Source organism: Rousettus aegyptiacus, unplaced genomic scaffold (assembly GCF_014176215.1).
Source record: "Rousettus aegyptiacus isolate mRouAeg1 unplaced genomic scaffold, mRouAeg1.p scaffold_m13_p_3, whole genome shotgun sequence".
NCBI lineage: Eukaryota > Metazoa > Chordata > Mammalia > Chiroptera > Pteropodidae > Rousettus > Rousettus aegyptiacus.
The window spans coordinates 49606230-49619492 of record NW_023416306.1 but is presented as its reverse complement, the minus strand read 5'-3'; the positions used below and the strand labels follow the sequence as shown (position 1 = coordinate 49619492).

The window sequence follows — 13263 nt, the reverse complement described above, 5'->3', positions numbered from 1 at the left end:
ATTTTATATAATGAAGTGGCTCAACATTTGAAAGATCTATATAACTCAGTGAACCGATATGAATCAAAAGCTGCTGCTAAGAAAATGAACTGGCAAGGCACAGACTAAGAAAAAGATTTGCAAATCATATATCTGACAATAAAAGGTTATGCAAAATATATAAAGTCTTATGACTCAATATTTTTTAGTTGAGCAAGCCCAGTTAAAAATGGGCAAGTGATTTAAACCAAGAAAGATGTAGGAATGCCATGAACACATGAATTAGTGTTCAAAATCATTAGTTGATGAAATACTGCTGTAAAAGCAACACAGTGCCTATAATAAAAAGACTGACAATATCAAATGTCAATGAGAATGTGCAACAACTGAAACTCAGACCCTGTTACTAAACTAAGCTATGTTGAAAAACATAGTAGTGGTATTTTGATGGATTGCCCAAGTGTATGCATTTGGGTTACCCAAGTGTATGCATTTGTCAAAATTCATTGAATGGTACACTTAAGATTGTGCATGCATTATATGTAAATCTTACCTCAAAAATGACACTTTGTAAATAAATATTGAATTGTAATTAATGATATGCATGTAGAGGTATTGGACTAAGTACGCTGATATCTACAACTTACTTTGAAATGCATCAAAAAAATAAGATGAATTGATAGATGGATAGAGAGATCAATAGATGGATGGATAATTATGTAATAAAGCAAATTAATTGCTATTTATAGAATCTATGTGGTAAGCACATGAATTCGCTGTGTAGATATTTCTGTTTTTCAGTATATTTGACGATTTTCATAATAAGATGTTTTTTAAAAACCTGCATAAACAAGCCTGATAGGAAATAATTGACTTCAGATGTTGAAACTCTGGACAAGTTTTCAAGTTATTTACTTTTTGAGTTATTTATAATAATGATGCAAACTCTGCTGAGATATTAAAATATTTTCCGCTCTTAGTCCATGTTGAACAGTGACCTTTAGAAAAGCATAAATATTACTTTTATGCATTTGTTAAAGAATCAATTAAATCTACTGCAGTCTTTTTTATTATTAAAATGATTGCTATTACTTGCTTAATTACCCCACTTTTGTCTGTTCAAGAGAAAAAAGCTCTTCTGGCTCTGAGAATCTTGCCTCACTTGATTGCTTCCAGAGTGCTAAGTAGTAAGAGTGTTGAAAATTGTGCTTTCTCCATTAATTAGAGATAATTGCTGGTTAATAGGAATGTATAATTTCCTTTTCTTTGGAAAAAAGCAACTAAATGTTGTGCTTCAAAGTGACAATTCCATTTCAGGAGGAAGTCCTCTAAGCTGGAACACAGAATGTCAAATTCTCATACTTTAGTGTCCCTATTTATCCAACTAGACAAAGCCAGATAGATGGAAAATCAAAATTGAAATTTCTGAAATTGAAATTACCCCATATTTCTCTGTTATTCACTAAATTCCCAGATCCCTTGTACCTATCTAACTTTTAACTTGAATCTAAAAAAATAAGAAAAATTTTGAAGAAAGTCTCCTTAAAAATCAAACCAAAAAAAATTCCTAACCAGTTTCCTTGAATCCATTACTTGCTTTTTTTCTGAGCTACCATCTCTTCCTTCCTAAAATTTAGTTATTGTTCCAATGTAAACAAACCTATCTAGCTTGAACTCGGATTTTATTTATTCCTCGCCTTTGCTTTTTATATTAAAACAAACACAAAATTTTCTGAAAAGTGGTCTCATTTTGAAAAATTAAAACAGAAAATTCTAGTTTATAACTTTGCCTTAAATCAGCTTCTTTTTAAATAGTAGGCTTATTTTTTGTAGAAACTTGTAACATAAAGTAAAGGTTAAAACCACAAGGAACTTCTTTGCTTGATTCACCTTTTCTTATCAAATTGTATTTATTACCAACTGTTTTCCTTTCAGAGCACATTTTACTCACTAGTTACAAACTCCTAAAAAATAAAAATTGTGTGTGTGTGTGTGTGTGCGTCTAACCCCAAATCAGAAACCCACCTACGATTGAACCAATTCCTACTTGGCTAGATACCCAATATAATCATAACCAGTAACTATCATTAAAACATAGTGATATTGTATGTTCTTTAAAAGAATTATATGGCAACTGAGCTGTTTTATTAAGTTTTCATTAGACTAAGTATAAAAATGGGATATTTTTCACACATGGAAATAATGCTACTTATTCTGCAAGTCAGTAGGTATTTCTTTTAAATTATTTGAATTAATCTATTTACACATTGTCTGTCCCCTGTGGCAGTTTAGATCACTGTTCTCAAGTATTTACCCCTGACCCTCAGCCACGTGAACTTCGCACCAATGTTGCATACAGTCGTGTACGTGCCTTGCTTTGGCCTATTGAATAATAGCAGACTTGAGTACAGGTCTTAAATAAGTTATTTGACTTGGTCTCCTGTGCTCACTGATCCACCAGGGGAAAAAAAAGTGTGCCTCAGTAACAAATGGTATGGTGGGGACATAAGGAGCAGACATGACCCCAACCTGAAGATTTGACACAAACCTAACTGACCTGCAACAGAAGCGCAGCAATCCTTGCTCATCTGCAGACTCATGAACAACAGAATACTTTTTTTTATGAGCCACTGAGTGTAGGGACTGTTCATTACTCAGATTTCATGTAACAGTAGCTGACTAATATATGCCATATTTTTGTGTGTTCAGTGGCACACGCATGTGTGAAAATTGACTGGCAGAGTCATATCCTTGCATTAACTCTCAGTCCCACAATCTGCAATGACCAAGAGCTTTGGAGACCCAAATAATCAAGGACATCTCAACAGCCAGTGTTTCTTGCTACCGAAATTGGAAACACTAGATAACCTTCCATAATGAAGATGGAAAAGAAAAGCAGAGTAAAGGAATCAACCAAAATGTGTGAAAATCCTAAAGCTTCTGTAAGAGCCAAGTGGAAATAGCAGGGGCAGGTAAGAGGTTTGTATTTAACCAAGCAATCTGCCTTCTATTCCACTGGCCAAAGAATCAGTAACACGGTCCAGCTCTGAAGTCTCCTCTGGGTGTCAGAGGGCCTGGAGAGTTTCACTCTGCCAGCATCTCTTCCCTTTTCCACCTTTTCATTTGCAGCTAGCCACATTAGTACTTTTGCCTCCCAGAGCTCAGGATATGGCGAGCAAGGTATCCTAGAGAAGAACAGAGGGGGTTTAATCCATTAGCATCTTGTTAATACTTCAAAAATCGGCTTCTAGAAAAGCCCCTTTCATCTCTATGGTCTCTCTCTAGTTTTATTAAAGGAGCTGCACAGGAAGGAGCAAGAGGTTGGATGTATCCCTGAGACACCTATTTTTAGAGAAGAGCTTTTCACATTAACATTCTTGTTACATTCCCAAAAAGATTATAGTAATAGTTCTGTTTCTGGTCATGTTTAGAGATGCAGTTCTTGGCAATAATCCAGAGGAAAATTAATTTTTATAGCACTTTTTGCTTATAAAATTAGGTGTCGAGTTACTATTTTGATTAATTATAAAATTCTTCTCCCATATTTTTATAATAAGAATAATTGCATTATATTTCTTTGTATATACAATTTTTTATATAGTGTAAGAATTTTTCATGTGGCTACAAACTAGTGAGTCTCAATATGTTTCTGCTTCTATACCGAATAGTTTTTCCACCAGGTTTTTCCTAAGTTTTTTCCACTAGTATCATCTAAATTACACAAAGTATTTTTTTCACAATATTATCTGTAATGGTAGCCTACTCTCCCATTGAGTGGGTGTAGCATAATTTAATTAACCATTTCCTATTGCTGGTTTTTTTGGCTGTGACCAATTTTTCACTATTACAAATAATTTTCCTGCAACAGACTGTACTTTCATCACATATTTTTTAATCTTTTTATTTCCTTAGTAAAAATTCCCATAAGATTCTACTGAGCCAAAGAATATAGATATTTTTAAATCTCTTGTTAGATATTGCTAAGTCAATTTCTAAATAACTTTCATAATACCAAAGGTAATGTATGAGAATACTAGTTTTACCCCTTTTTAACAAATATCGAATATTTTTATGGGTAATGCTTTGTTTTGCAACTAAATGAATGTAAATAAAAGGGTACATCATTTTCGTTTTAATTGTTACTTTTAAAAATTATAAGTGAAGTGGGACAGTTTTCCAAGTTGGTTAACTAGATAATCTCTTTTCAATTCTATGTACTTTATTATACCATTAAAGAACAGAAGTAGCTTTCAAACAGTGCCTATAATAAGAAAACATATTTATTGGGTTTTTATTTTATATGGATTCCTCTCTGGATTTGTATATAAAGCTATTCTCACAAAATAAATATGTAAGAGCATTCTTCTTTAAAAAAAAATAGATAATTATCAAAATCTTTCTAAAAAAAAAAAAAATTGCTAAAACATTTTACCAGAATTTACCTTGATCCAAAAGCACTGAGTTTATAGAGGGACCTAACCAACATAGCAAATCAGCCAAAAACAACAGTACATGACAGATCAAATTCCATTTGAACAAACACATACAGACTGGGATATTCCAGAGAGCAGAAGTAGGACCAAAGAGGGGAAGTTGAAGGGAGACAAAATTTTTGCTAATGATAGGAAGGACATTCTAACAATTAGCTCAAGTCCAAATGGACATAGGCTGTCCTGTGAAGAAGTGAGTTTCTTATAATTCTGCTCTAACAAAGATGGTCAGAGGTAGTTTAGGGTAATTTATGGTGTGGGGGAGGCCTGGTGGTGAGTAAGTCTTTTCCAACTCTATTTTCCCTCTTGGTCTTGGGAATAGGGGACTGATTTTTTATAGGACAGAAAAAGAGGAAGAAACTATCTTTCTCTTCTTGAGGGTGGAGCTAACTAGCCAGAATTTTGAAATTGTCAGACTGTATCTTTGGCATCTTCCCACTTCCCTTTCTGTACTTTTGTTTACCGTCTCATCCGGGCCTCAGCTGCTCCATGTTCCGAGCAGGACAACTCCTACTACATTACTCCTCTCTTTCCAACCATTTCAAAAGTTCTGCTTTTTAAATACAGGTAACCTCAACTAGATGTTAAGAGGAAAGCAACTATTTCACTCTTAAATGTGGATAACCTTCCCAGACAGATATGAGTTTTCATAACAGGATGATCTAAAACCAATGGCATCTTTAACTGACATCATGTAGTAAATTAATTTCCAATTAATAGCTCTTCTAGAGTTCAAGTCCAAGTTCCATTATTATCTGGTGATCTTGAAGAAATTACTAAGCCACCTTGTGCTTCAATATCCTCATATGTAAATGAGGGAGATATATTATTAATCGCTCCCCTCCACCCCAAAAGTGTATATAACCTGCCTAGCATCATGCTTGATACATAGATCTTATTAAATGTTAGTTTTTATTCTCCCCCTCTGTAGTCCTCCATGCAGAGGCACAATCCTAGATTTCCTGCTCTCTTCCTTTCTCCACTTTAATGTCCATAACCTGTACTCCTTGGGCTGGGCGAGGTAGAGGGGAAGTGAGGATCCAAGTCAGAGTCTGGGCAGCTGAGAGCTCTATGTAAAAGGAGGACTTCTTCAAGTTCAGCTGACTTTACTATCCTTTTCCATTGCATTGATTTTCTGCCATTACTTTTTAAAACATTTTCCTCTTTTCTTTGTGTTCATTTTGTTATTCTTCTTTGATTGTTGGATTGGCATGTTAAATTTTGACTTGAAAATTTGCTTAATATATTTTCAATATTCCTTATTTTCTAATACATATATTTAAGACTGTAGGCTTCCTTCCAAGTAGCACGTTGACTATAAGCAACAGATTTTGTAAAGTAGTGCTTCTATATCCATTCGTCTTTGTATGTTTTATCATTTCCTTTTGATTTTCTCCCTAACCCAAGTTATTTAGCAATGTGTTTTTAATTTTTTAAATGTATGTCTTGGCGGGTATTATTATTGATTTGTATTCATAAATGGCCTTGCTGCCTATATTCTCGTAATAAATAAATGTAGCACTTTAGGTATTAGAAGGTTGGCAGCCATTTGGCGGTTCTCTCTCCCCTGTATACCTCTTCTCTCTATATTTCTCTGTAAATAATGCTAACTCTCAAAAGTTTATATTAAGTGCAGGTAAGCTATACATGAAAGAATGCTTCATTAAATGTTTTCAAAATAACACAATACAGTGCTTTCAGTAAACAATAACAACAGATAACTACTTAAACAACACTCTGAAAAAACAAACCATGTTCTGTTAATACAGTAAAAACAGATGGAACCTGAAATTAAAACAAAAGTATACTAAGCAAGAAAAATGAAAATCATTTGTGTGTGTTTGTAAGGCATTTATCTTCACTTGTGACGCTGAAAATTGGCAGTGTCTTACTAGTGGTTTAAGCCAGGGAAGTTTAATTATGTAACTGTTGTTATTTTTATAGCTACATTTGGGAGTTCTCTGGTGATTATATACTGCCTTATTATAATGAGATAGCAGAGCTGACATTCTTTCAAACTGAGATAGTTGTTTATTTATTTAAAAATTCATCTTTTTCCCACAGGTTCTGGAGACCAAGTTAGCACTCCTATTAATGTTAAAGTTAAGAGACTATAATTCACCCTTACATTTGGGTCTAATAGGGTGAACAAATGCCCTGGTTTGCCCAGGACTGGGGTTCCCTCAAGATATAAAACTATTAGTACTAAAATGAGGACAGTCCCGGACAAACCAAGGCACATCTGGGATACCGAGAGAAATGAGTCGTCCTTTCTACCCCCAGGACCCTCTGTTCCAGGTGAGGGAGAGACATATGTGCAATAAGTACTGCATAGGAGCATGCCTAAGGTGCTGTGGGAGCAAGGGGGAACCCTGGGTGATGGCAGCTGAAGGAGTCGGGGGTTGCAGGGGGAGGCATGTTGAACACAGAATTTAGGCCCACAACATCTGTACTCCTAAAATACTCTGAAAGAGAAAGCCAACTCAAAAAAGTAAAATTCTCCCTACTTTACTAACTTCCCTCTAAAACTGAAGCTTTGAACTCGAAATATCTTCTTTGACTACTAACAAATCCTAAACACACAAAAAAAGAAGAAAAGAATATGGATGTATAATATAAAGTATATAAAATTAAGTTTAATAGTGTAAATAACTTTTGCAATTCTAAGAAACTACAAACTCAATAGAAAACAATTTTTCTGGGAAAATAATGATTCAAAAATTCAAGTAAAAGAAAAGACCTCAGTTTTGGGGATAATGGGCTTGACTTTTTTTAAAGTTACCTAGCTTTTATCTCTTTCTGTTTCATTTCCTAGAAATAAAAACTGTTTCCATGCCAGCAGTTTCATTTTCCAAATTACATTACATACTAACTGAATTATCCCTCATGCCTTTCTTTCACAATGAAAGCTTCCACCCACATTCCCTTCTCCTGACTTTTATATATTAGAAATTTAACTAAATTAACTTAGTGGGTCTAAGTTTTCTCCAAGTTTCAACAGTACAACTTGTCACCTTCTTCAGGAACCACTACATATTTTCAAGGAGATTATGGAAGATTAATATATCTTACATTACCCACCTCCATGTTATCAGTGGGCAAGTAAAGTCTTGTCAAAGTTCAGCAGTGAAATGGAATTCTTAAGTAGTAAAAAGAATTACTCAAAGAAGTTGTGGATCCTTCTCTAAATCTCTTGGTCAGATGCTCTCTTGGCGTGTTTACTTAGAGGGCAACCCTAGGTACAAAAAGAAAGACTGAATCGCAGAGTAATCACACTTCAGGTAGGAATCGTAGGTGACCTCTAAGGTCCCTTCCAATTCAAAGAATCTGTAAAATTACTCTTTGGGATGTCTGAGAGGCTTGACTTGATGGGCCTTCCCTTTGTGCCAACTGAACCATGAATTCTGAGTTAGGTGCTTTCTTCTATTGTCTTTCCTGTAAGGAAACAACTGACTCACCAGCTCTTAAACCAGAACTTCTTGCTACTACTGCCACCCTGAACTAGAAATCAAACAGAAAATTAACAAACACTGAGTGAGCATGTATTATATACAAGCTGCTAAACTACGTCTGGGGGCATTTTTCAATAGTTGGCAACAAGACCTGTAAACAACGAAAATTTTACAATACCATAAAGTTAAAAAAAATAATAATAACAATGGAAATATATCACCAGGAAGTCTCAAACAGTGAAATGGAGGTGAACAGTTAGTTTTGGAGTCTAGCACTGTTTACTAGTTATGTGACACTAACCCTTTGCCACGTTGGTAAAAGGCAACATTAATAGTAATTTCCTTATATGTAAAACTGTTGTGAAGACCAAGTGAGGTAACTATGTAAAATGATTAACAGACACAGAGGAAGTATTTGAGCTCAAGTCTTCCATTTGCCCCATCCCATCCCTCTACCCCACCTCCACCCCCAGGCTACCGCCCCATACACTCTGCTTCTCACGCTCCATATGCACTAGGAAGCTGGCCTGTGTGGCTTCTGCTTAAATTTGGTCACCTGAGAGTCCCTACAGGAGAACAGAGGGAGGAAGGAGAGTGAAAGTGAGGTATATATTCTCCAGTTCCCTACCTGGAGTGTCATCATGGGGCTTTTGAGGTCTCTTGACAGGGGGCCACAAGGCTTGTGAAGTAGCCCTGTCCATTCAGCCTTCAGGCCTAGATGAGGTAATGGTGCCTGCTTTGGGTTACTGTGCTCTCTCTCGCTTGTGGTTTCCTATGCAATTCCCACAATGTTGTCAACAGTCCCTTTATTAAACTCTCCTTAGATTACTCAGCTGGGGTGTACCATGTGATAAAGTAGCCAGTGAAGAACAGAGCAATGACAGCAGCAGCAGTCGTCATTGTGATTATTTGGAATATAAGGTTAAGCACCAAACGAATCATACAGACACTGCAAAACACATACTGCAATGCGAATAAATTCCTCCACCTGCAGAAGTGAAATAACTCACAGAGACCATTCCCTTCTTCTCAGACATGTTTATTACAGACCTAAGGAATAGCTTTTTCTTTGCAGCATCTCCTGTCATTAGGGTTGCCCATTTTAGAAAACAACAACAAAAACAATGAATAATTTTTTAGTATAAGTATGTCACAAACATTGATGTTGACGTATCTAAAATTTATTCGTTATTTATCTGAAATTCAAATTTTAGTTTGGCATCATGTTTTTTTGGCAACTGTAACTGTCATAGGAAGATTTGGACCCTTTCATTCATGGTTTCTTAAATATACATTTAAAAACACATTTTCCTTTACATCTGGGTGGGGAAGTCAGGCTTCATGTTTAACCAGCAATTTCCCACAGAAAAAATATGTTCACTATCAACATGAATATACAAGTGATGAGTACAGAGAGATGGACTCTGGGTCACATTCTATTCTAGACACACCAATTGTGCCTATACTTCCCTCCAGCACTTCCAAGTACCATTGCCCTTTACAGTGCCCCTACCCAAGGAAACTATGCAGACTACAGCTGATTAGACCAGGAGAAGGTAAAAATGTCTGACCGTGACTAATGTTATCTGGTATAGAAAGTTGAGCTGAACCAATCGCATTTCTCATATCTCTAGGAATTCTGACTGAGAATTAGGCAGTTAGCAATGGCAGCTGTAGGAATTGAAAGCTTTGTACAAACTTGATGAAACTTGGGCAAACTGAATTTGTAAAGTAAAAGTTGGGGTAGAGGTAATATAGTCATCAAGAGAAATAATACAACTACATAACCTAAATAAGCAAATGTGTGGAGAATAGCTAGGGTCCACTCATGATGAAACACCAGAGAAAAGGTGAATTCACTCAAGAGAGAGGTCTCTAGAGGCTCATCTCAGGGTGCAGAACCAGCCTCTGGCTCCTATCTCCCCAAAGCTCTATTGTTTTGCTTTCTCTTGCATGGTGAAGGTTGAAATCCCCCTTACATCCTTAAAATACCCTCCTTCTTACTTGAGATAATTCAAGTGAGTCTCCTTGTAAACAAAAGCCCAACTAACCACTATGCATCTGCACCATGGGCTGCTGGGCAGTGGCCAACCTTGAAGGAATTCACACGCAGCCACAGCCTAGTAGAGGCTTAGAATTCTGCTATCAGGAAAGGGGGAGAGTGGCCTGGGGTAAAGGGAGGTAATCCATTCACTCAGGACCCTAACTTCTAAGGGTTTCTAACTGAAACCCCTTGATAAGAGTGAGGCAACACCTTCTTGCTTCCCTGCAATTCCTATTTCTCCCATTCCTTGCTAAAGCAGTGCTGGCAGTTCTGCAGCTGGGCTTGTGCCATACCCAAAGCAGAAACCACCGCAGCCACATAACCTCGCTTGTCAGAGAATCTACAGTCAGTCTGTCACCTATGTATTTTTTGTTCATGTGGTAACTATTTCCATGTGATGTACATCAACTATAAAAAACAATCAGGATGGCTATTATGTGGGGGGGGGGGAGAACCCACAGAAAATAGCAAGTTTTGGAGGTAATGTAGAGAAATTAGAACCCTCGAGCATAGAAGATAGGAATGGAAAATGGTGGAGCCACTGTGGAAAACAGTATGGCAGTTCCACAAAAAGTTAAACATAGAGTTACCTTATGATTCACCAATTCCACTCCTGGGTATGTATGCAAAAGAATTGAAAGCAGGTAGTTAAGTAGACACTTGTACAACAATATTCATAGTAGCACTATTTACAGTAGCCAAAAGGTAGGAAAAACCTAATTGTCCATGAACAGATGAATGAATAAACAAAATGTGGTATAACCATGCAATGCAATATTGTTAAGCCATAAAAAAAGGAACAAAATTCTGATATAGGCCACAATATGGATGAACGTTGAAAACAGTATCCTAAGTGAAATAAGCCAAACACAAAAGGCCACATAGTGTGTAATTCCATTTATACAAAACATTCCAGAATAAGTTAACACATAGAGACAGAAAGCAAACTAATAGGGGTTAGGGAGGAATGGAGAATGACTGCTTAATGGGTATGGGGTTTCTGTACCGGTTGATGGAAAGGTTTTGGAAATAAATAGCGGTGATAGTTATGCAACCTTGTGAAAGTACTTAATGCCATTGAATTAGTATTTAAATGGTGTAATGGTATGCATTATGTTATGTATTTTTTCCACAATTAAAAAAAATCAGGATATCTGGGTTCAGAGCTTCAGTGTACTTCTGTGAGCCATTAAACCAGTTCTAAGGCAGTGGGAATGCTGCATATTAGAATTATCGGGAGAACTTTTAAAATGTCAATTGTTGGAATCACATCTCAGACCTACTCAATCAGAATCTCTGGAGGTGGGCATCAGTATTTTTTTAAGGCTCCCCAGTTTATTCTAATATGCAGCAAAGTCTGAGAACAGTATTCCAAGGCAATTTGCTTCTCCAACTTTAATGTGCATACAAATACCTGGGCATCTTATTAAAACACAGATTCTGATTGGTCTGTTGATGGTGGGATCAGAGCAGTTCTAACAAGCTTCCAGGCGACTTTGAGTAGAAAACCCCTAAACTCATGCCGGCTGGTTGTGTATCTAATCTCTTAGGAGAGAAAATCCCATCAGCACTTAGAAAGTGATTCTAAGACTTAACAACCTCATTATTTAGAACTTTATATCCCACTACATTTTCATTACCAATATTTCTTCATCCTAATAAAACATTTCTTTATGGCCTTCCCCCAAAGGCCCAATTATCATCAGCAACCTTGAACTATTGAATATTTCTTATCATCACTTCTGCATTTTTCTGATTTCTTATGTCCCTGTAGATACAAGTATGAATCCAGAAAAATCCATTTAATGAGCTAGTTAATTCCACATCTTGGTTGCAGTACATAAAATATAACTGTCAACATTTCAGTGAGACTTTGTGCCTGATTATTCAGGAATAAATCATACACAATCTTGAACAACTTTGCTACTGATGTTAAAACCATTCCCTTTCCCAATATCAAGAAGTAATAAAGTTGAAAAAGTACATTTAAGACTCTCAAGGAAATAAATTTCAAAATGATGCCAATTATTTATAAATAAAATGACTTTATTACAATTTTGTTGACAGAGAAGGTGCAAAAACTGCAGGTTCCAAAAGGTCTTAAAGAAAATGAATGCAGTCTCCAGTAATGATTATGGTAAAGAATTGGTAGCAAGAGGTTTGAAAAACTCATTTGTGAGGCATTTAGAAGACTTTAGCAAATGGGTGTTATTACAAAACGCAGTTCGCTTTTAGCATCAACTTGTCAGATTAATATAGGAAAGAGGCATGAGAAGTACACCAGTGAACTAAATATTAAACAAGATTGTATTCAGTACTAGACACAGAACCTGGCTGATCAGCATGTGGCCAGGCCATGGGGAATCTACAGGAAGATTCTTGCCGAGATCACTAACAACCACTTCCCCACGCCTTTAATGCTGCAAACCCACACCGGGAAAGAAAAACAGATATAAACCCAATTCCTGGAACACTCAAACACTTGGGGTAGGGGGGTGTTGTTCTCAGATTCTAAGAGGAGACCACATCTCCTTTTTTTCTTCTCAATAAACTTCCCTTTTGTCTCTAACTCTGAGTGGATCATGCTCGAATTCTTTCCTGTGTGGAGTCAAGGACCTTCTCTGTCTTGGTGTAGGAATTGAATCCCTACTCAGGGGGATTTCCCCCTCCTGCATCAAGATTATATATAAACCATGAAGATAGAAGAAGAAATGCAGAGTTTCACCCTAAATTAACTTTGCCTGAAGCTGGTATATACAATGCAGGTACTGAGTTTAACTGGCAAAGCACATCCGGAAAATACATAGTTCAAGAGCCACAAATAATTCATAAACCTTCAATGTGCAGTGGTAATGAGTAATAGCAATGTACGTGAAAAGATGAGATAAAACCTAAAAACATTGACAAGAGAAAGAGAAGAGAAGAGAATCAATTGAGCAAAGATTTGTGATAATAATTATTTAAATGTGGCTAATTTAAGCAAACTCATGATGACAATTTAAGGGTTTGATTATTATATCTGATAGTATCAATTTTATAGCAAAAAGCATCGAGAGGTAAGCATTTAGAGCAATAAATAAAGACAGTATATTAATAGAAACCATACTAAATAATGCAAAAAATTCTGAATTTATTTCAAATAAATTCAAAATAGCAATAAATACATAAAATAAAAACATAGAAATAGAAATCTAACCCTGATCAAGAGATTTTAATCCTCTGCTTTCAGAACAGTACCTATCGATAAGATAATTATTCGGATCTGAATAATTTATTATATTGCTCAGTGTCCCTTAGG

General features: G+C 36.1%; 1 long non-coding RNA gene across 2 annotated transcripts; it reads right to left on the bottom strand.

Moving 5' to 3' along the window:
* Positions 1-2119: 2119 nt before the first annotated feature.
* Positions 2120-13052, bottom strand: LOC118600352. Of its 2 annotated transcripts, XR_004949934.1 has the most exons (3): positions 8550-13052; positions 7551-7704; positions 2120-3164 (listed from the first exon to the last, which is right to left on the bottom strand). It is a non-coding gene; the product is annotated as an uncharacterized LOC118600352 (long non-coding RNA). The 2 variants fall into 2 exon arrangements; XR_004949933.1 differs by lacking the exon at positions 8550-13052 and having other exon boundaries at positions 7551-7847.
* Between the last annotated feature and the right edge of the window lie 211 nt (positions 13053-13263).